Source organism: Danio rerio, chromosome 7, assembly GCF_052040795.2.
Source record: "Danio rerio strain M-AB ecotype USA chromosome 7, GRCz13ab, whole genome shotgun sequence".
NCBI lineage: Eukaryota > Metazoa > Chordata > Actinopteri > Cypriniformes > Danionidae > Danio > Danio rerio.
Window position 1 is genome coordinate 52739149 of NC_141027.1, and position 23171 is coordinate 52762319.

The following is a 23171-nucleotide window of genomic DNA, read 5'->3' on the forward strand; positions in this document are numbered from 1 at the left end:
ACTTTCTCCAGAAGAAAAAATATTATCAGACATACTGTGAAAAATTTCCTTGCTCTGTTAAACATCATTTGGTAAATATATATATATATATATATATATATATATATATATATATATATATATAATATTTAATAATAGGCTAATAATTCTGACTTAAACTGTATACAATTTTGTTAAGATAATGTTAATGCATTGGAGTGATGTCCACTCCCTCTTCACCTGATTGGCAAGAGGAGCAACTGTGAATCTCGTTAAGTGGACCACCTGTGATTTAAATGAAACTGGCATGGCATCTTTTGAAAACGTAAGCGCAGAATGTGGGAGCAAGAGTGAAGAGGAAAATACCATGAGCACGCAAAACATTCAAATATGAGCGGAGCAACAGAATTGGTCTAAACACGTTTTCATTTCGCTCATTATCTTTTGGTACCCGATTCTTTAGCTGGGAATTTGATCCTATAAACCAGGTAAGCAAACTATTAATTCATGCTCTCTTTTACAGTTTCATATATCTGTTATTGTTTTGTCTTGTTTGAAATGCCAGCTTTTTTTGTGCTTTGAATAATGTCTTAGGGAATTTGCATGTAAGCATGTTATTAATTATCTTCAAATGATCTGAATTCCCCATCCTTGTAGTCTACAGCTTTTCTGCCTGTTTCTGTCTGAAATCAGTAGGACAGTTGTCCAGAAATTATTCACTTTTGAAATGGAACCCATGACATCAAGGTATCCTTTTCTTAATGCTAAACTTTGATACACTTAAGATTTAAAGATTACAATGTGGCTGATTATTTGTGTCCCTGGACCTCATAGTCCATTTAGATCAGGGGTTTTCAAAGTGTGAGGCTCGCCTCCCCTGGGGGGCTCCAGAGCATGTCAGGGGAGGCACGGGAAAAAATATTATATAATAAAAAAATATAATTATTAAGTTTAATTATTATATGAATTTTTTATTATATTTAAACGTCTTAATTAAACAAAGCTAAAAAAAAAATACGTCAAACATAAGAAAACCTTTTTTACCCAGAAGGCCATAGCTGTGAATTCGCTTCTGTTTGGCAAGCCCGCCAATGCAGGTATATGCCTGCCAATACAATGGATCGGTTCCTGAGACCCCCCGATTCAAAGCCTTCAAGTTCAGGGCTTAAACCCAAAAGACGACGATATGATGAGTTTAGGATTTACGTGGACAGGACCAGCTGAGGAACCACAACCTTTATGTGTGGTTTGTCAAGATATTTTGGCTAAAGACAGCATGAGACCCGCTAAACTTCGACTGTTTTGACTGGGATGACCAGTTCTTGTATTTGTATTTGTTCTATTCATATTGAACAATCATCCTAGTTTTAAAAACGTTATATTAAAATACTTATTACTCTGTAAATAATTGCACTTTCATGCAAATGATGATAAAAGTGAGTTAACAGTCTGACATCTGTCTGTGTCTTTATATATACTGTATATATATATGTGTGTGTGTGTGTGTGTGTGTGTGTGTGTGTGTGTGTGTGTGTGTGTGTGTGTGTGTGTGCGCGTGTTTGGGAGGAGGGGGGCGCCAATAGATAAGTTGTGTCAAAAGGGAGGCCCACTGTCTTAGACTTTGAAAAACCTTGATTTAGATGATGCGTGCACCCGAAAGCCAAATAAATATACTTTACATTGATGTGTTTTTTTAAGATAGGGTAATATTTGTCTTAGGGTTCCACCAACAAAATTTAAACACATTTAATTACATTTTAAATTGTCTAAAGTGCTTAGCGAAAAATTGAGTTTCAATCGAAAATTGAGTTTCGATATATTTACTGTAGGACATTTACTATATGTTTATGAAACCTCTTTCATTTGGGCATTAAAGATAATATATAACTGCAATATGGTTTTGTCGTCTTGCTTTATAGTTACCATTCCATTTTATTAGTGCATCTTACAAAGGTCTTAAAGGAACACTTCACCTGATTTTTTATTTTCAAGCTAAACAGTTGACATCTAATCAGACAAATTTCTGTTCTGGCTGACTATTAGATTAGCTTAGCATAAATCAAAGATTCTAGAACTGGGGTGCCCAAACTCAGTCCTGGAGGGCTGGTGTCCTGCAAAGTTTAGTTCCAACCGCAATTAGACACACCTGGGCTAGCTAATCAAGCTCTTTTTAGTTTTTCCAGAAACTTTCTGTGCAGGTGTGTTGAAGCAAGTAGGAGCTAAAATCTGCAGGATCGAAGGCCCTTTGGGACCGAGTTTGGAAACGCCTGCTCTAGAATAAACAAGACGTGTCACTCATATAGTTTTGAATGGGGGAAAAGTGTAATGGTCAATATGGCAAATGAAGCCCCGCCTTCTAGTACAAGAGCCATTTAGCAATCGCTGTAGACTGAAGATTTTGTGTGATTCGAATGTTTACAAATGAAACTTATGAGATAGTAGCTGTTCATTTTTATAGGTGGTTCCTAACATGAAATGTAGTTGTAAGTTTGGTGAACAGTTTTGGAGAATTTGATGTTTCTTCTTTCAAACAGAATGCCCGAGAGGCATTTCAAAGATGGCCACCGATTGAAAGGATTTGCCTCAAAGCATAGGTCTCAAACTGTATTCCTGAAGTGCCGCAGCTCTGCACAGTTTTGCTCTAACTCTAATCAAACGCAGCTGATCCAACTATTCAAGATGTTCAAGATGCCTGCTGCGGTCACACAAGAGTTCGGCTGCGTCGGAAACCGCATACTTCCATACTATATAGTACGCCAAAATCAGTATGCGAGCCGAGTAGTATGTCCAAATACATAGAATTCGAAAATCAGTATGCGAAATGTACCCGGATGACTTACTACTTCCGGCAAAATTATGGAGTGCGCATCTCATGCACGCTGCGCTATCCCATGATGCCCCGCGAGCGAATTCATGAATGGGAGTGAAGCGACGCAAATTACGCAGGTAGGTCGCGTGACCATGACAAAATGGCGGATGTAGTACGTCCGAATTCCATTCATACTTTCACATTCATACTGTATAGAACGTACTTTTCTAACGGCCGAGTAGTACGTTTAAATTCAAATAGAGTACCTACTGAGTAGTAGGCGGTTTCGGACGCAGCCTTCGTGTGTACGGAGTTCTGTTGTAGATGCTGCAAAAAGGGGCAGGACTAAACAATGATTAGACATTAAAAAAAGTGAGTGGTTGGTCCATGTTTGAAATTTCTGTCCAGAGATGTTTTGATCTTCGATTGGTCTCATGCAATCATGTGATGCGATTTTGCAGGTCAGAGTTCACCAAGCTTGAACTTTGCAACACAGCGAACTACAAAACTTGTCGCACTAGCTTGCGTTTCTGGTCTGACACATTCGCGTGCGTATGGATGGAAGTCTATGGTGAGAAAAAAGCAGTGTAACCGCAGCTTACTAGACACCACTAGATCAGCTTTGTTTAATCGCGGTTAAAGCAAAACATCAGAGCTGAAGCCCTCCAGGAATTGAGTTTGAAACCTATGCCATACAGAGACTTCAATTGAATCACATTTGACCAGTAGCATTTCATATTCACAAGATATGTCCTATTAAAAGCCAGAGGCTTCTGTAGTTAAATTGTGTAAGACTGATGGAAAATAAAAAATAAACTGTTTACTAGACCAATATTGCTAGGAACTATCCTCTCATTCTGGCATAATATTGAAGAAACTGCCGTACCATAGCTTATGTAGGAAAATATAGCTTTTATTAGAAAAATTGGCGATTACATGTTTTAGGAATGACATTAATCTACAAAAAAAAAAAAACAAAACCTTGAGCTCAAACTTGTCTCTTGACCCCTATAATGAAGTTACTCTGCCTTTACCTTTGTATTGTATGCAAAAAGTAAGAAGTCATGCCAAGGCAAAAAGCAGTAACTTACACATGATCAATATGGCTGCAATATTGATCAGTATCATAGGTATGACAATGGTTATCTAGACCAGGGGTTCTCAACTGGTTTGGCCATGGGACCCACATTTTTACATGGTCATCAAGCCGCGACCCAAATTTTTAGGAACTATAATATAAGTTAAGGAATTATAATTTATTTGTTAACTTACACAAGTAGTGACAGAAAAATCATAAGACATTCACAGAGACTTACAAATAAACAATATTTTACTGCTGTCATTTAACAAAATGGATCAAATTATAAAAATATTACAAAGTAAAAAAAGGACAAATACTGTAAACGGTGTTTAGGAAATGTTCAGTTACTATGAACTAAACTGAACTGTTAATAAAACATGTTTTCTGGTTTCTAAATGTTGTTTTAATTTAGAAGGTTTCATGCTCTCTTGTGAGAGCACCTCACTACATATGACACTGAGGCTTTGAGGCTTTTTTGTCGTCAATATATGTAAATCCATACTTTAAATATTCGGAGTCGTACTTGCGCTACGACATATTTGTTGCTGTAATTAAATAAAATTTCAGATGTCAAACGTCATGGTTGTTGCGCATGAATTTCAAAATAAAAGTCTGGTATAAGCCAAATAAGTTAAAAATGAAACTTTTGTTGTTGTTTTTGACCACACACTCCGCGACCCACTGAAAATGTTCCCGTGACCCACTTCTGGGTGGCGACCCACCAGTTGAGAAACACTGATCTAGATTGTATATCAGTGGTTCCGAAACGTTTTAGTGGCATACTCCTAAACATCCTTCTGGATTCTCTCTTCCACTTATAGACTGCAGTCATTTTTCCCATGAAGGCACAATATTTGCAGTTTAAATAATATTTTCCTTTGAATTTGCTACCTTTTTGAATTCTTTTAAATTAATGTTTCAGACATGGTGGCACAGTGGGCATGCCTTAAGAGGTGTCAGGTTGTTATGTGAATCTTCTAAATACTTTCTGACTTCATGAGTTGTGCTGTCAGATGGTGAGTTGGCATTATGAAAGACAAAAAATGTTTTCCTCTGACTGATCAGAGTTCATAGAGTTGTCATCTCTCACTGTAGCTGGACTGTACAGTGGTTCCTGAGCAATGGCTACCTGCGGTAAGGTTCTCCTCATGTCGTCTCCTCAGGGCTATGCCAGTTTAAGCTGAACTTTGGCAGGATTGCAGTCATCATCTTTGCTTCATGGCTGGCTAACACTGACCCAAAGCGTACTTCTATAGCCTCACAGATCATGATAATGATGTGTGAATTATAAAGCAAATGAGGCATCATTTCAAATAGCTTTGTCTTGAAGCTGAGCAAAGTAAAGATTAAAAATCCTAGGTAACATTTGCTTTTATCTTGGAGAATATCAATGGCAGCAGCTAGAGGCTTTAGAACCTCAGTTTACTCTTTCAGGAATACAGACTCTTGGGACAGTCAAATGCAGATCTCCTGAACAACTTCTGTGGCCAATGAAGACCTATGTGCTTTATACCAAATAGATGAGCATTTAGCCATGGCACTTCTGTATAGCTTACCTGATGGCCCATTTGATGCTGCTTTGTGAATCTCATTGGTGGCAATTAGATTTAATATATGAGCAGCACAATACTGATGCAGTGGAAGAAAACTGCTCTCTCTCTCCGTCTTTCTGAAGAAGACCACAGACATCCACAAATCTCTCTTACACCCAACTCACAGAATGCTTTTACAAAATTACTTCCATTGTCAGTCACAGTCGATTTGACTTTGGTTTGAATCCTGTATTCTGCATGAATTTAGTTTAGTTTTGCTGCAACTGGATCATAAGTGTGTCGACCTTTAAGATGTGTACATGCCAGTGCTGCAGAATGTCTCTCCAGAGTTTCTATGTCAATCCAATGACATGCGACTCCGAAGAAACTACGGTATTGTGCTGACCAAATGTCTGTTGTCGTGCAGACAGTGTCCATATTACTAAGCTTGGAGATGACTGATTCCTTCATTACAGCAAACTGTAATGTAATAATGTAATAATCGGTCAATGCACTGCATCCGAGTTTTTTGGCACATCACTTTCTTCCCGCCACTGATTCCCTCAATCAATTTTTGGAAGGATGGCTGCTCTACAAATGAAAAGTTCTGTACATGATCAACCAGAAAGTTGAACACCGGTTTGTTCACATGTTCACACTAAGCCCTGAATCCGTCCTTGCTTGCTTTAAAAGGGGTTGTTTAACCACATGGGTAGAGGAGCTTGCTGTTGCATCTTCTATCACATCAGACTGACTTGTGTCTTACATCAATACAGTTCTTGAATGTTTCCTCTAAAGAAAAACAACAACAGACAATTATTTTAGTTCTATTTAGGAGAAAACACAATTCTAGATTATACTACTGTAGTAAAAACATGTTTTAAAAAATAGTCAAAATTGTGGGTGCCGTCATTTGTTAATCCACGATCAGTAACTGTAGCTTGTGTGGACGCTACTGTGCTACTTGACCAATAAATTAGCTTTGCTATTAAAAAGCTGTTTGATTTAGAAAGTAGCAACGCTACCGCCACACTGCTGAGAAATGTAGTTAAGCTAATAGCACTGTCCAACACTGTTAATGTGAAAAAATTGCTTTGGCCAGGCTGTTGGTGCCCTGAATTTCACAAATCGATAAGTTTGTAAGTCATAATATATCATTTAAAATAAAAGGACTGTTTTTATTTCTGTACAAAAATTACAAAAACCATTTGCTTTTATAAAAATAAAGGCTAGCTTTCATACCTGCAGATGCTTCCTCAGGTTCGACATTGAAGCTTTTGATGTGTAAAGTATTTTAACAGCTGGCAAACAAATTTTGCATGGAACTGTTACGTATGTGCCCTTCTCGGATTTCAGGTTGAAATTATTTTTAAATTTCCAGCAATTAAATGCATTTTTATCAGTTGCCATGGTGCCAGCTCTCAGACTGGTTATGGTTTCAGCAGCAAAGAGGATTAACGTAATTGGTTGATGTGGTGCGCCGCAAATTCAAACCAGAAAACCAATCAAAAGCATCAAAATAGCACCGCTTTAATAAATGGCCTTAACAGAAGGCATCATGCATACCAAAAACAGGCAAAGCAACAAATTAATATTATTCAACATATCCCAGATTTTTTAAATATTTTTTTTCAGATGTAACCCCAAATGTTATCTTTAACATTTACATAAGTAACTGTAATTTAATTACTATTTTTTTTCTCAGTAACTGTAATGAATTACTGTTATTTTTATTTTGTAATTAAATTACGTAACAACGTTACATGTAGCGAGTTACTCCCCAACACTGTTGATCCGCGATCTGTAAATGTAGTTTGTGTGAAAGCTACTGTGCTACTTGACTACTAAAATAGCTTCGCTACTGAAAAGCTTTTTAGTTTATAAAGTAGCGACGCTATTGCCCAACTCTTTTAATGTGATAAAATCACTTTGGCCAGAGGAGTCTGTTGATGCCCTGAATTTCACAAATTGATAACTTTGAGTCATAATATATCATTTGAAATTAAAGGGTCTATTTTTATTTCTGTACATTGACGATCAGTGGAGTGGTTGTGGCTATACACACGTATACTCCATATACTCCTACTTTTTTCCATGAGCTGTTTGGGTATTATGAGTTCTGAGGATCAATAATTGCGTAACATTTCTATTCAGACCTCTTAAATCTTTTGCGATTTGCTCATGAACCGTACACTATTAAATGATCGCCTCAGTCCCCTTTAGTTTTGATATGAAAACGGTGGCAGACTCCCGCTCCTCCATTTTCAACTCGTTTTTCATTTAATCAGCAAACCACAGTAGTGCAAAGCGAGAGCAGAAGGTGTGTGTTCATCGATAGATTGTTTTAATATCTGCAAATTTGCAGTTCTTTGCTATAGAAACACTTGTATCACATATACCCCAATGGGTCATGGAGGATCAATCGGGTTTCCTCTGCACTCCCCTCATCAGCACAGCTGTTTCCTCCAGCAAAAATGTAACTCTTAACAGAATTTTGCTATGTTTATTTCAAATTAACTATAAAGATAGAACACATTACAGTGCGTGTCGCATTAGCATACATTCATACACAGGATTAAACAGTGACAGAATCACTCTGAATGTATGAATGTATCATATCATTTTAACTGCATATCAAAGCGACATCAGATTTAAACATCAAGTGTTGTATCATATTAAAAGCTATAATGACTGGTATTATTTATGGTAGTGAAATATGTAAATTAGCCTGTATTTTTTTTAATATGTTTATATGTATGCCAATGTAAAAAGTGGCAGTTTATTTATTTGATAGATGGAAAAACTGTACTTTAGAATAGGCTAGTAGCCTATTTTGAAGAAGTGTGCTTTGCTTTTGTTTTCCTGATCTTAAAAAAACATATCTTTTAAATGTACAGTTTGTTATCAACATACAACACTTGATATAGCTTTCTAGAAATGTGATGTTTTTGTACAGTATAAAAAGAAAAAAAAAAAAAAAAATATATATATATATATATATATATATATATATATATATATTTTTTTTTTTTTTTTTTTTTTAAATGGGTTTATTTTACAAGGCCCTGTAGAGTTAAACAGTTGGGTTTTACCACAGCTTAATATTCTCTGTCAATCTCCAGGTCTGCTGGGGCACTATTAGCTAAGCATAAATCATTAAGTAGGATTAGACTGTTAGCATCTTGCTTTTAAAATGAACAAACTTGTTGAAATATTTTTCCTTTTTTTAATTGATAGCTCTTCCAAAAAAAAAAAAAAAAAAATTGTCATCATTTACTCAATCTTTACTTGTTCCAAACCAGTTTGTCTTTTTTGGTTGTTAGAATATATTTTGAAGAAAGCTGCAACATAACCATTGACTTCCATTAGTTATGTGCGGATTGATACTAAAATATCAATATCTCCGATACCAGCTTTGTATGTTCTAGAATCGATTATCTTATCAAAATATCGATATTTCAAAAATTTGGAGCAAATATGTATTTGATTGGAAGTAGAAATACAGCAGAAAGTAACCACACTTACCCTAATTTCTCTGAATAATGCCAACTTAGTCAGACTACTTGTTCTTCTGCCTGCAAAGTCATGTGTGTAATATGGCACTATACAACTGCAGACCACGCTAGCTAGCCACTCAGTCCGCTGGCCTGGCACATGTTTTTTAAGACAGTGAGGTACTGTAGTAATACTACAAACCTAATCAAACATCTACATAGAAATCACAAGACAGAATATGACATTGTCATGACTAGGCAGTCTGAAGAGGAGAAAAGGAGAGGCACAGGTGCTGCTAGGGTAAGACAGACATTGCTTTCACAGTTATTAGGTGCAGCAGGCAGGCATTGTGCAGGTACAGAGGTAGAAAATGCAGCAATGTGGTTGTATTAGGGATCTTGGGTTATTTTGTGACTATGATAAAACAACAAAAACAGGTTCAAAACAATTTCATTGGAACTGGATTAACATGCCACTAAATGTAGAGGTGTGAATGTTTTTTTTTAAGATGTTCAGGCAGGCGTTTTAAGATGCTCAGATGCTGTCAATAAATATGGAAGGTCGCTTTTTTGTATGATAATTCAATCGTTTCTTATAAACTTATGTATATATTATGTATATAAACTTATGTATATTGCTAATGAATCGAAGAATCGTTTCTTTGCCTACATTTGAAATTTAGATTGGGTGGGTAGCAGTACACCACTTTTTTTTTTAGGACTACACCAGAATGGAAGGTTTTTTTTTTTTGAAGATTTTGTTTAAATGAATGTGAGTTATCTGCTAAAAAAGTCTGTTACTTTATGAAAAAGAAATTATGGTTTGCATCAAGCTAAAATGAAGCATTGCAGTAAGAAATATTTATTTTGCACTATTGTTTTATATGCATGTTAATCTAATCAATAATGTTTTTGCTACAAAACAAACAAAATATTATATTAAAGAGCCCATATTATACATGAAATAGGGTCATATCCTGGTTGTAAGGGTCTCCAACAACAGTCTAATATGCATGCAAGGTCAAAAAACACTTTCATGGTCTTATAATCTGCATTTATTTTTAGCTAATTATCCCAGCGACTCCTGTATGAATCGTCCAGTGATTCATTTGTTCCCAAACCCCTCCTTAGCGCGGAGCTAATCTGCGCTGATTGGACCGATGACAGTCTGTCGTGATTGGTCGACTGCCTTCAGTCAGAGAGGGAAATGGCCAATAGCTAATCAGCAATTTAAAAAGTAATCACAGTTCATACACGCTCGATAGTGTAGACGTGGATTTTAGCTGCCACACTATGGCGAGTGGATAGTGCCATGGATAACCGAACGAAGGAGACAGTCGTGTACTCGCCATACCACACACACACAAAAACACACACACACACCTCCGGATGACAACGCTCCCGCTTCCGCCCGCACCCGCCAGGTTTTAGCCTGAGAACCCGCTCCGTTTTCTGCCCGCCGCGCCCGGTCCCGCTAGAGCGGAGAACACAACCAAAAATCACCCAGTATACAGTCCAGACAGCCAAGTATAAACACACACACACAGCACAAAGCACACAAAGCTCGTTCGTTCGTTCGCTCTCTCTCTCTCTCTCTCTCTCTCTCTCTCTCTCTCTCTCTCTCTCTCTCTCTCTCTCTCTCTCGCACGCGCGCGTGCGCAATAACACACACACAAGCACCACGCAGACTCTCTCTTTCTAATTCGCATAGCAATATCCGTGATATTGCTAGACAGCCCGCTCCCGTCCCAAATTAAACCCGTTACCGACCGCTCCCGCGATTTATTCTGAAATTTATTCCCGCGGCTGTCCCCGCGCCAGATTTCTGCGGCGCGGGAATAAATTTCCGAATAAATCGCGGGAGCAGAACTCTAGCACGGAGCTCCATAAACAAACAGCACGCGTCGCGTTTTTAACGTGACTTTGCACGCGATAAGAGAATATAGCCAGTTAACCTGATACAGTACACGCGGTTACAAGTAACAAATCACAACTAAATACATTTGCAAGCTAGAGTAAACGAGGCAACAACTTTAACCGCACGTACTTACACTTGAGAAATGGAAGAAACCCATCCTGACGTCCATCAGTTACTCTTTACTGATCCTTCCTTTAACAAACTCAGATGAAGTATTCTTTGTAGCATGTAGCTTCCAGAAGTTTCCAACTGCTTGGTTATAATGCTGATGTTTCATCTTTGGGTAGAGACTCAATATAATGTCCATCTGCACTGTTACTTCAATCGACCGGCATGTTTGTGTGCGTGTGTTTGTGGGTGTGCGTGTGTTTGTGGGTGTGTGTGTGTCTGGGTTTCTGCGTCAGAGGGCGGGGCCTCAGGTTTGAAATCTCCCGGGTTTGCGCGTGCACGTGAATAACTTGGTTTCGTTCGTACGTCATGGCGAAACACCTAATGAGTCGGTATCAAGGCGACTCGTTTGAAGCACTATGAGTCGACTCTTTTATAGATGAATCAACCGTTTTAAACACTGTATTCTTACAGATTTAAGCCTTAGCTGGATACTTCACTTCACTTAGAGCTGTGTTACACACTACATGGAGGGGAATTTTCAAAAACCCATAATATGGGCTCTTTAAATAATTAAATTCAAAGCTGAAAGCTGCAGCCAACAAAACTGTTTTTTAGTTAGTAACTAAATAATAATATATATCTCAAGAAAGAATGGACAAAAGAAAGTAATAAAAGTCTCACTTCTATCACTAAAAGTTTTGTTTTGTTTGTTGTTCTGCCACCAAATGCTCCTTGCATATGTTAACAGACAGATAACTCCTCTACCAACCACCACGCTGAAGCGGATACTCTGCTCACTCCGTTTATTTGGTGACAGGAAGTAGGTGTAAAACTAAAAAAGAGCAACATTGAATTTAGATACACTAAAGAAAGGAAATATTTCACATATGCATTCCTATTGTAACATAAGCACACATGAATAACAGTGTGTATACATTTATGCAAACAAAAATAATGTAACACCTAATATCTCTTATTTTAAACTGTATATTGACTAAACTGCATCATGTTGGATCAAATAAATGCTAAACTGTATGTAACAGCAACCTATTTCACTCACCAGAGCATAACACAATTGACATATCACAACACGCATGTCTGAATAAAGATTCATCTAAAAGTCTGTACTCAACACAAAATACTATCAAATAACTGTGAATTATACTTTAACATAAGATTACATACCAACGATGCTCCCATAAAACAAGAAATGTAGCAGATGGCTGAGGATGAGATATCTACAATAGCAGGCTGCTTTCCTGCATGCAACAGACTGATGCTGGTCTCATACTGATGACATCACCAACAAGTGACTCTTAAAGGAGCCAGCACCCTTAAACTAGTATCACACATGACACTCCCCGTCTGGTATCACAAGATACCAAACACACAACTAAGCTATGAGAAGGATAAACCAGTCCTAGTATTAGTCGGGGGAATTAGCATCACCACTTCAGTTATGGGTCTAATGAACATTTTTGACACTTCTTTGTCCATGACCTTGATCTCCACTTTTCGTACCCTTCCATCTTCACTTGGGAACACTCGTACGATGCGCCCCAGAGGCCACTGATTATGTTTAAACAGTTGGTCTTTCATAAGAACCACACTGCCCTCCTTGATGTCTTGTTTTTTCGTTTGCCATTTCTTTCTAGGTTGCAATGTGGAGAGGCATTGCTTTCTCCACCTGTCCCAAAAGGTTGATGCCAAACTTTGAACCTGTTTCCACTGTTTTCTGTAAAGGTCAGCATGATCGAACTCTCCTGGTGGACAAGGACTGTACTTGTGGGTTAGTAATGTTGAAGGGGTAAGTATGAGTGAGTCTTCTGGGTCCATAGAAACCGGTACCAGGGGTCTAGAATTTATTATTGTCGTCACCTACACCATGAATGTAACAAGAACCTTGTGTGAGATTTTTTGATGATCCCATCTGCAGCATCATTGAGTCCAAAATCCTCCGAGTTACTCCAATCATTCTCTCCCACACTCCTCCCATGTGAGAAGCATGGGGAGGGTTGAAGATCCATGAACATCCTTGATCTGCAAGAAACTTTGTGACCTTAAGTTCATCCAAGTTGGAAGGAATGTCCAGTTCTCTGCACGCTCCTACAAAATTAGTTCCTCGATCCGACCGTATTTGCTTAACTGGACCACGAATTGCAATGAAGCGTCTCAAGGGGTTTATGAAACAAGATGTGTCCATAGATTCCATTAGTTCGATTTGGACAGCTCTGATGGTTAAACAGGTGAACAACACTGCCCATCTCTTGTTGTAGACGAGTCCTCCCCTAGTGCGGCGGGCAGAAATGGTCCAAGGACCAAACACATCAGTTCCTACGTAAGTAAATGGAGGTTCGGTGTTGACTCTGTCCATTGGCAGATTGGCCGTCATCTGTGTTTCACTTTTCCCACGCAGTTTTCGACAAATCACACATCCAAAGATAAGGGAACATATGCATCTTTTAACACCCAAGATCCAAAAGCCTGCCATACGAACAGCACCTTCCGTGAAGTGCCTCCCTTGGTGTTGTGATTGTTCATGGTAATGTCTCACTATCAAAATTGCCATGGTGTAGTCGTGGAATGATGATGGGATTGTTTTCATCAATTCCAGTATTCACTCGAGGCATACGACCACCTACTCTCATAAGACCATTCTCATCTATTATGTGGTTAAGCGTGAAGAGGGGACTGCTTTTCGGGATATTTTTGTTATCTTTGATGCATTTGAATTACTCTGTGAAAGCTTCCTGTTGCACCGCACGTATGATGACATTTTTTGCTTGGCTTAACTCATCTACGCTGACCATACAATGATGCCACCCTTTGCAGTCCTTCCCTTCTTTGACCAGCTCTCCTTTATAGGTCCGTACAATGTGTATTAGGCATGCAATAGCACGAATGAGATCCTTCCAATTGGAGAAGCGCTCAAAGCAATTTGAGCTTAACTGACTGTCCATCATTAAGGTGATAAATGCCGATATTTCTGCTCGGACTTCGACATCAGTCACAGGATCAACAAGATCAAACGGGCCTGAGGAGGAGTATGTCCGGTTCCAGCTAGACAAGAATGATGGACCAGTAAGCCATGTTGTGTCCTTCAGACAGGCTGCAGGTACGGATCTTGTTGCATGGTCTGCTGGATTATGCTCACTAGGAACGAAATGCCATTGCTGTGGGTGCATGCTTTTCCTGATTCTTAGAACTCGGTTATTCACAAAAATGTGGAACCTGCGCTTCTCGTTATGAATATATCCAAGTACAACCTTGCTGTCAGAAAAGAATTTCACACTGTCAAACTCTTTGTCCATCTCAGACAGTATGATGTCAGACATCTGCACAGCAAACACCGCACTGCAAAGCTCCAGTCGAGAAATATTTAGCACTGGTCAGGGGGCTAGCTTGGCTTTTCCCAAGATGAAGCTTATTTTGCAGTTTCCATCAGGACTTGAACTTTTAAGATAAGCTACTGCGGCTATAGCAGAGACGGAAGCATCTGAAAAGATGCAAAGCTCTCTGTGTGAAACTTCAGAAGAGAAATCTTTTGTATAATGTCTTGGTATTTGCAAGTGTTGAAGTTCTTGAAGATAATTTTTCCATTGTTGCCAAGTTCTCCTTTTTTCTGCAGGCAATGGAGCATCCCAGTCACATGAATCAGTGGTGAGTTTTTTTTATCAGAGCCTTCCTATGGTTGACAACTGGTGCCGCAAACCCAAAGGAGTCATATACGCCATTCACAGTGGAGAGGACACCACGATGTGCGAATGGTTTAGTATCACATGACAGCTGAAACGTGATGGAGTAAGTTGGAATCTCCATACAGACACAAAGAGTACGCTGTACTGGCATTGCACCGTTACCCATGTCCATGTCCATTAGAGTACTAGCTTGATCATCCATAGGGAATTGGTCCATAACTTCTTTGCTGTTGGAAGCCATTTTATGTAGTTTCAAATTTGACCTTGCTAAGGCTGCTTGAGTGTTCTTGAGGAGATCAATTGCAGCTGCTGCAGATGGTACCGATCTTAAACCATCATCCACATTGAAATCCCTTTCTACAAACCTTCCAACGTCTGCTCCAAACTCTTGCTGAGCCTCTTTTGCTGCTTGTCTAAGGCCGTAAATCGCCACAGCAGGAGAAGGACTGTTCCCAAAGATATGAACCTTTATCCTGTACTCAATGACATTCTTCTCTGGGTCATTATCTTCATACCAGAGGAACCTAAGAAAGTTCCTATCCTCTGGCCTGACAAGGAAGCAATGGAACATTTGTTGAATATCTGTAGTGATTGCTACAGCTTCCTTTCTAAAGCGCAAAAGCACCCCAAGAAGCCCATTATTTAGATCTGGGCCCTTTAAAAGTACGTCATTCAGTGACACACCGTTGAACTGACAACTTGAATAGAAGACCACCCTGATCTGATCCGGCTTCTTCGGGTGATAAACAACAAAAAGAGGCAAGTACCAGCACTCATCCTGAAGCTTAAGTGGTGGGGCAATCTCTGCATGCCCTTTCGCCATTATCTTTTCCATGAATGCAAAAAAGTGTTCTTTCATCAGAGGTTTTTTGGAAAAAGACCACTCCAGAGATCTGAAACGAACTAAAGCTGTGCCTTGTTGTTTGGTAGGCGTCGTCTCTCAGGTTTAAATGGAAGTGGAGCAACCCAGCTATTCCTCTCATCTTTGTAGAAGCCTTCCTTCATGATATGGAGAAAAGTCTGGTCTTCGACAGACAGAGCTAGCTTCTCATCATCCTTTGTTTTTCTGAAGACATCCCCTTCAGTGTGATGCCCCTCTTCCAAACCAGGTTTTGTAGAAATAGCCATAGTTTGAACACTTAAAGTTGGACCACAAACATTTTCTTTGATGTGATAAATGTTGGGGCATGGCTTGAAAAGTGATTGGCGACCACTATCCAGTGTGTTGGTGAAGAGAACATTGACTCTATCAGGCTTGTGCACGTTTCCTAGACAAACGTCAACTATTATGACCCAGCCAAGGTCTAACTTCAGAGCATAAGGGGCATCACGGGGTCCATTAATGTATTTTATCACTTTATGCACCTCTATGATATCCCTTCCAAGTAACATCATGATTGGAGCATTTGGCTCGATTTCTGGGATATGCCTAGCAATATCCTTCAAATGTGGATGATGAAGAGTAACTTGAGGGGTGGGTATCTCAGAACGATCATCTGGGATGTCATCACATTCTACTAAGGTAGGTAAAGAGTGAATAACACCACCATCAATTGATGCAACTTGAAACCCATGTGCTCTCCTCCCTGTCTTTTGAGAGACCCCAGCACAAGTTTTAAGATTATAGGAAGAGCTGTCACAATCCACATTGAAAACATCAAAGAATTTTGATCTCACCAAAGATCGATTACTTTGGTCATCGATGATGGCATAAACCCTGATGGCTTTCTCCATTTGATTTGTTGGAAACACTGACACAAGGCAGATTTTGGAGCATGTTTTGCTGCTTAAACCGCTCCCACAGACTTCTGTACATTTGGTAGACACATCATTTTCAGAATGATCTAACTTTTCCCCGCCATAATCTTTGGTGAGTGTTTGAGTTTTCACAAGTGGATAAACAGGTTTTGGATGTAGCAGGGAATGGTGCGCTTCACTGCCACATTCAGTACATTTGACAAGTTTGTCACAATTCCTTGCAATGTGTTTTGTCGATAAGACACATCTGAAACAAATCGCATTCTGCTTCAAAAAGGCCTTGCGATCTTTGATAGATTTCTCTCTAAAACCACGACATTTGTCGAAAGGATGTGGTTTCTTATGCATAGGACAAAACTTTGCTAAGTCTACCTCAGTTTCACCAGTCGTTGTCTTTTGAGCGGAGATGTCTGTTTTGTAAGCTGTTATGGACATTTTGTTGGTGGCCCTGGAGTGTTCTGGCCTTGAATGATCAGACTGAAAGGGAAGAGCAAAGCTAGGATCATTCCGCATTTTGGCTTGCTCTACAACAAAGTTAACCAGCACAGAAAATGGAGGGAAAGGTACTCTGTGTTGTTGTTTGAAAGTATAGCCCAGAGTCATCCATTTATCTTGTAGGTTAAAAGGTAGCTTTTGCACTATGCTGGCTATGCCACGAGCTGTGTCTAAGCATGCAAGACCCTGAAGCATTCCTTCAGATTTCGCTACCAGAAGCTCCATTAGGAGGTCTCCTAACTCCCGGAGTTTCTTCCATTCTTTGTTTGAAATCTTTGGAAAACTCTCCAGTCTTCGGAGTAGTGAGCTTTCTACAACCTCTGGTGCATCAAAACAGTCATCTAAACGTTCCCAAATCATTGAGAGACCTCTGTCTGGGTTTTTCACATGCACCGCTCTGATGCGTTTAGCTTGCTCCCTAGAATCTGCTTCTAACCATTTGACCAAGAGATCCATCTCCTCCTTAGCTGATAGATTAAGATCCCTGGTGGCAGTGAAAAATGATGCTTTCCAATATCTATAGCTTTCAGGAAGATCATCAAATTGTAATAGGCCTGTGGAAATTATTTCTCTTCTTGCCATGAACCTAACTAGGTCAGACATATTAGCACCCGCGTTTGTATGAGGTGTGCTTGTATGAAATTGAACATGAGGTGGGGTTGAAGCATATGATTTGTTCTGGGGGTAGCTGTTGGCATTCCTATTCTTATCCTGTGACTGCCTGGTATGATGCGAGCATGGATGAGCTGTCAAATGGCTGGGATTATCAGGTGGTCTCACATGAGTGAAGTAAGGATCTTGTCTGTGTTTGACAGATGGAGAGAGTTTTAAATACTGTGACACCCTATGATCATACTCGTCAATATAAGGAGTAAATTTGCAAGCTTTTTCGGGTCCTTTGCACCAAGTGTGTGTTTCTTTGTCTGGGACAATCCCTGAAACATCCTGGCAATGTTCGACATCAGCTAAATAGTGCTCCTCTGATTTATATATGGGCAGTTGTGCTATACTTGCATGAAGAGGCTCCATTAATGGGGGTGGTGGTATATATTCTGTTTGTTTATCAGCTTGCAGTCTAGCTTGTTCTTGCACATACTCGTTAGTTCTTTGAGTAGTGGTATAAGAGCCTGAGGTAAGTTGATTGCTGGATTTGTGACTTGATAATTTGTCACAGCTTAGTGCTGTCATAACTGCTTCAGCTTTTGCTACTGCCACAGCAGCTTCCCTTTCAACGTCCAATACTGCTAATTGTGCCTCTAAACATGCTCTCTCTGCATCCAAACGTGCCCGTTGCATCTTTATCTGCATCTCCTTTTCAGCAAATTTAACTTTGGCTTTAGCTTCTTCAGCTTCTGCAAGGGCAATAGCGACAGCAGAATTAGCAGCTGAGCTTTTTGAACATTTGGAGGACATTGACTGTTTGGACAAAGTCACAAGACTGCTTTGATTTGGAATCTCTGAATTTTCCATAATGTAGTAGAGGCCAGTCTCACAGACGTATGGCTCTGTTCCTTAATCACACTGAAAGACACGCTCAATTCTTCACTGCTGTAGATCTGTCTGTGAGGAAGCCGTTGTTTTACTTCTACTTCCTGTCACCAAATAAACGGAGTGAGCAGAGCATCCGCTTTAGCGTGGTGATTGGTAGAGGAGTTATCTGTCTGTTAACATATGCAAGGAGCATTGGGTGGCAGAACATTTGGGTTTGTGTCATTTTAAATGATCAGTCTCGTTATGCGCTGATTTTCATTTTTCTGTGTTTGGGGGAAGCAGCCGAGTCAGCCGACCCAATATATGAGCAGGCATGAGGATTCTCGCTATGACCACCGGTGTAATACCGCTCTTTGTTATTAGCTGATGTTTGTTAACGATGATGTGTACAGTGTTAGATTTTATATTTTGCGGACATTTGCGCTGAACACGCAGTGAATGCAACGCCTCGAGATTCGGGCACCTCCTCCGAAAGCACTCGAGTGATCTCTGCTCGGCTGACGGATCAACATTCTCCATGTCATGATCGCTGTCATCGGCACTGTTTTGTTGTAACTTTAGGTGGGGTTTGCAAATCTGTGTGTACTTTTCATTCTTCAGCTGTTTGCATTTCCCGCATTTGTTTTTAAGACTTTAAAGCATTTTGAGCAGACTCCTGGTTGTAATAAAGTCTAGTTTTTCTCAATTCTGCAATCTCTGAATCCAATGCAAAATCACAAAAAAGTCTAAAATTTTTGCGATCCTGCAAAATTCTTAATTATGACAAGAATTTACACATTTAGTCCGCAATTATTATATAATTTGGGTCAAATTATATTAATATGCTCATATCAATCATAAAACTATGAGATAAAAGTGAAGGAGAATCTTAGTCTTTGTTATTCTAAGTCATGTCATTTTGAGTGTGATAATGTGAACAATGAGCCTGGTCCCCTCTCTTTGCAAGGGTGTCAGTCTGGAGTTTGCTACAGCAAAAACTTGAGGCGTAGCAGGCGGTTAAAACGCGAAGCGCGCAGGACGCAAAAAGCTGGATTTATACGTGCGATAAACCCTCACAGCCATTAGTAAACCATTCAAAAGAGGCGCCTTTTAACGCATAAAGCACGTTCTGTATGATCGGCCCCTAAGGTTGTAGTCTTTAAAAACAATAATAGCCTACTTTCTTAGCATATTAGACCTACCGTTTTCTGTCTGATACTGGTAAAGAAGTATTTTGTTGTCCATTCTTCCTTAGACACAAGACATTCAGAGTCAGTTTTTCTTTTTTTTCTTTTTTGCCTGACTCATTTTCAGTCATTAACGGTCGTGTACATTTTAATTTCCGAGAGTGTGTTCTAATCATTAATTTGCTAATTCTGAACCAAATCGTTACTCAGAAGCAGCACTTTAAAAACTCTCTCGTGGGCCGGATGAAAGTGTTCAGCCGACCGCATATGGCCCGCAGGCCATAGTTTGCCCACCTCTGCTTTATATTCATAGAGTGTGTCGTGTGTATAGAGTGTATTATGTATGCATATGTATAGGGTGTATCAAATAGAGTGTACGGTAGTGTGTATCATGTGTGGATATGTATAGAATGTATAATGAATGTACAGTATATGTATGGAGTGTATCATGTGTGTATATGTATACAGTGTATAGTGTTTATATGTATGTAATGTATCATGTGTTTATATGTATGGGGTGTATCGTGTGCATATGTATCGTATGGTTATATGTATGGAGTGTATTATGTGTTTATATGCATTGAGTGTATAAAGTGTGCATATGTATTGTGTGTGTGTGTGTGTGTGTGTGTGTATGTAGTGTATAGAGAGTATATTTGTATAAAGTTTATCCTGAGTATATATGTATAAAGTGTATTGTGTGCTTATGTATGGAGTGTATTATGTGTGCGTAAGTGTATAGAGTGTGTATTTTGTGTGCATTTGTATAGTGTATCATGTGTGTATATGTATAGAGACAAGAGCTAAAACATTAGGGATTAAGCCAAAGGAAGGCCTTATAACTCTAATTTCTATGCACAAACCTACTTTTTCCCTCTCTCAGATTTCACTCATCGGAGAATCTGACATCGTGCACTTCATTCAGTGCATGTGTTAGGGCTTGCCCTACCGTAATACACCTAAAATAGAGATTGCTGTAAAACTCGTCTCAGGGAAGCGTTTTCTCTTGTTAACTGCAGGATTAGACTTAAATGAAAACATTTATCGATTTTATGCAGATCATGATATCAGGCATACATGTAAAGTCATCCGTGAACAAATTTCCATCATTGTAAGCTGCTTGCTGTTCTGTCTGTTCCACTGCTCTGATTTGTTTGTTAAAGCTTTCTTTTGCAGTCTGAAGCACGTCAAATGCCCAATTCGCGCCACTAGATACTTACTCTTTGCACTGCCTTCACATGTAAATCACTAGCGCTTCATCCGGGTCTGCTTACTGCACAGACTGCAAAACATTTCCTCCCACTCTCATGTTTTGTAATGATTGTGAGGGCGCAGGTGAGACGTCATTTTTCAAGAGGCACTCAAATACATCACATGCACTGCATATGCAACGTCTATAAGTCATGTAAAACACTAAATTGCAAAGTAAAATAAATTTAATTATATGGTTTGGAAATGGATGTTTTATGAGATTATTTAACTTTTTGCGCTTTTTTGTGTTTAATTAAGAATTTTTCAGGATCACAAAAATATAAGAGTTTTTCTTGATTTTGCATTGGATTTAGAGATTGCAGAATTGCTAAAAACTTGGGGGTCTAACTTTATTACAACCAGGAGTCTGCCCAAAATGCTTTACAGTCTTAAAAACATATGAAACATTAAAATACATAAAATGATAAGAACACAAGTGTCAATAAGACAATAAAATGGCATTTTGTACTAATGAAAATCAATCCAAATTCCATAGTCTTGGACTTGCCACTGAAAATAAAGTATCACCCCATTGTTTGTACCTGAATCTGGGGACCTCCAGCAACAAGTGACCTGCTGACCGTAGGGCTCTGTTCGGTTAATGAACATTTAAAATCTCACATAAATATGAAGGTTAAAACCATTAACTGCATTAAAAACAAACAAAAGTTGTTTAAAATCAATTCTGAATTTAACAAGGAACCAGTGAAGAGAGTAAAGAACGGGTGTAATGTGCTTATGTTTGTGACTATTCATCAGCATGCAAGCAGTCGCATTTTGCACTAACTGCAACCGATGGTGTAGAGTTTGTTTAATTCCACACAGAGTGCATTGCAATAGTCTATACGAGAACTGATAAAAGCATGTATGGCTTTTTCTAGGTCAAGCTGGCTCAGAAATGGCTTGATATAGGCAAGAAGGTGACGCTGAAAAAAGTTAGCCTTGATCACTGAATTTACCTGTTTATCAAGTTTTCAGGTTTGGAAAGCAGATCATTCAAGACGAAGATCTTATTGGAGAGGAATCTGGTGTCAAACAGGTTTGCACGTACCCTCTTACTGTTCACAGACTGCTTAGCAGATCGACTGAGCTGGCGGAGATTCCCAGGCACGCCGCCTCGACTATGGATCCTCATAGGCCGCGAGATGGATGTGGACACCCGGTGTCCAGAATGGTCGGCCGTAGCCAGCGATAACAACTCCATGGATCAACGTATATCAAAGTATGTTGTAGGCATTTCATCCCTGCCAGTGACACTCTTACAGACACTCTAAGTTTGACCAGATGTCCTCCTCTATTTCCATGCCAGCGCGAATGTCTGTTGCGAGGTAGTGCATAGAGAGGGTGCCGAAGATAGGTAGGCACCGATGCCAGGAAAGGTGGCGGCGGCTACGAATATCCACTGTCAGCACACACAAGTAAGTTGTCCATAGAGTCCCGTATTTTCAGTAGTGACCAAAGGTCATATACCAGCAGCAATGGGACATTAAAAAAACAGTGTGCATCTTTTTAGTATAGTGTATAGTATATGTATAGAATGTATCGTGTGCATATGTATATAATGTATCATGTATTTGTATGGATTGTATCAAGTGTGTATATATTTAGAATGTATCATATGTGCATATGTATGAACTGTATAGTGTGTAAATGTATGGAGTGTATCATGTGTTTATGTATACAGTGTATTATGTTTAAATGTATATAGTGTATCATGTGTGTGTGGTTGTATAGAGTGTATATGTATAAAGTGTATCATGTGAGCATATGCATAAAGTATATCGTGTATATATATGGAATGTATCATGTGTGTGTGTATGTATAGAGTGTATATGTATGGAGTGTATCATGTGTGTATTTCTTTGGAGTGTATCCTGTATATGTATGGAATGTATCGTGTATGCATGTGTATGGAGTGTATCGTGTGTATATGCAGCATGTGTGCATATGTATATAGTGTGTATCATGAGTATAAAGTTTATCATGTGTGTATGTATGGAATGTATCATGTATATTTATGGATTGTATTAAGTGTGTATATGTATCATGTGTCATGTTTGCATATGTACAGTATAGAGTGTATATGTATGGCATGTGTCATATATGGGTTGCATTGTGTGGTTGTGTGTGTGTGTGTATGTATAGAATGTTTCGTGTGTATGGAATGTATCGTGTTTTATGAGTATAGAGTGTAATTGTGTGTATATGTATAGAGTGTATATGTATGGATTGTATCATCTGTGTAAATGTTTAGAATGTATCGTGTGCACATCTATGGAGTGTATCATGTGAATATATGTATAAAGTGTATTGGGTGTATATGTATAGGATGGATCATGTGTGTATATGTATAAAGTGTGTAAATGTATGGAGTGTATCATGTGTGTG

The 23171-nt window shown here is 39.0% G+C and overlaps 2 long non-coding RNA genes across 2 annotated transcripts in view; one reads left to right on the forward strand and one right to left on the reverse strand.

The window, feature by feature from the left end:
• The first annotated feature begins 369 nt into the window (after window positions 1–369).
• LOC141375134 (uncharacterized) overlaps window positions 370–23171 on the forward strand; it is a 36841-nt gene continuing 14039 nt past the window's right edge. The window contains exon 1 of the long non-coding RNA XR_015496247.1: window positions 370–467. This is a non-coding gene — a long non-coding RNA (uncharacterized LOC141375134). The remainder of the gene's footprint in view (window positions 468–23171) is intronic.
• LOC141375133 (uncharacterized) lies at window positions 3681–12199 on the reverse strand. Its single transcript, XR_015496246.1, has 2 exons — window positions 12110–12199; window positions 3681–6193 (listed from the first exon to the last, which is right to left on the reverse strand). It is a non-coding gene; the product is annotated as an uncharacterized LOC141375133 (long non-coding RNA).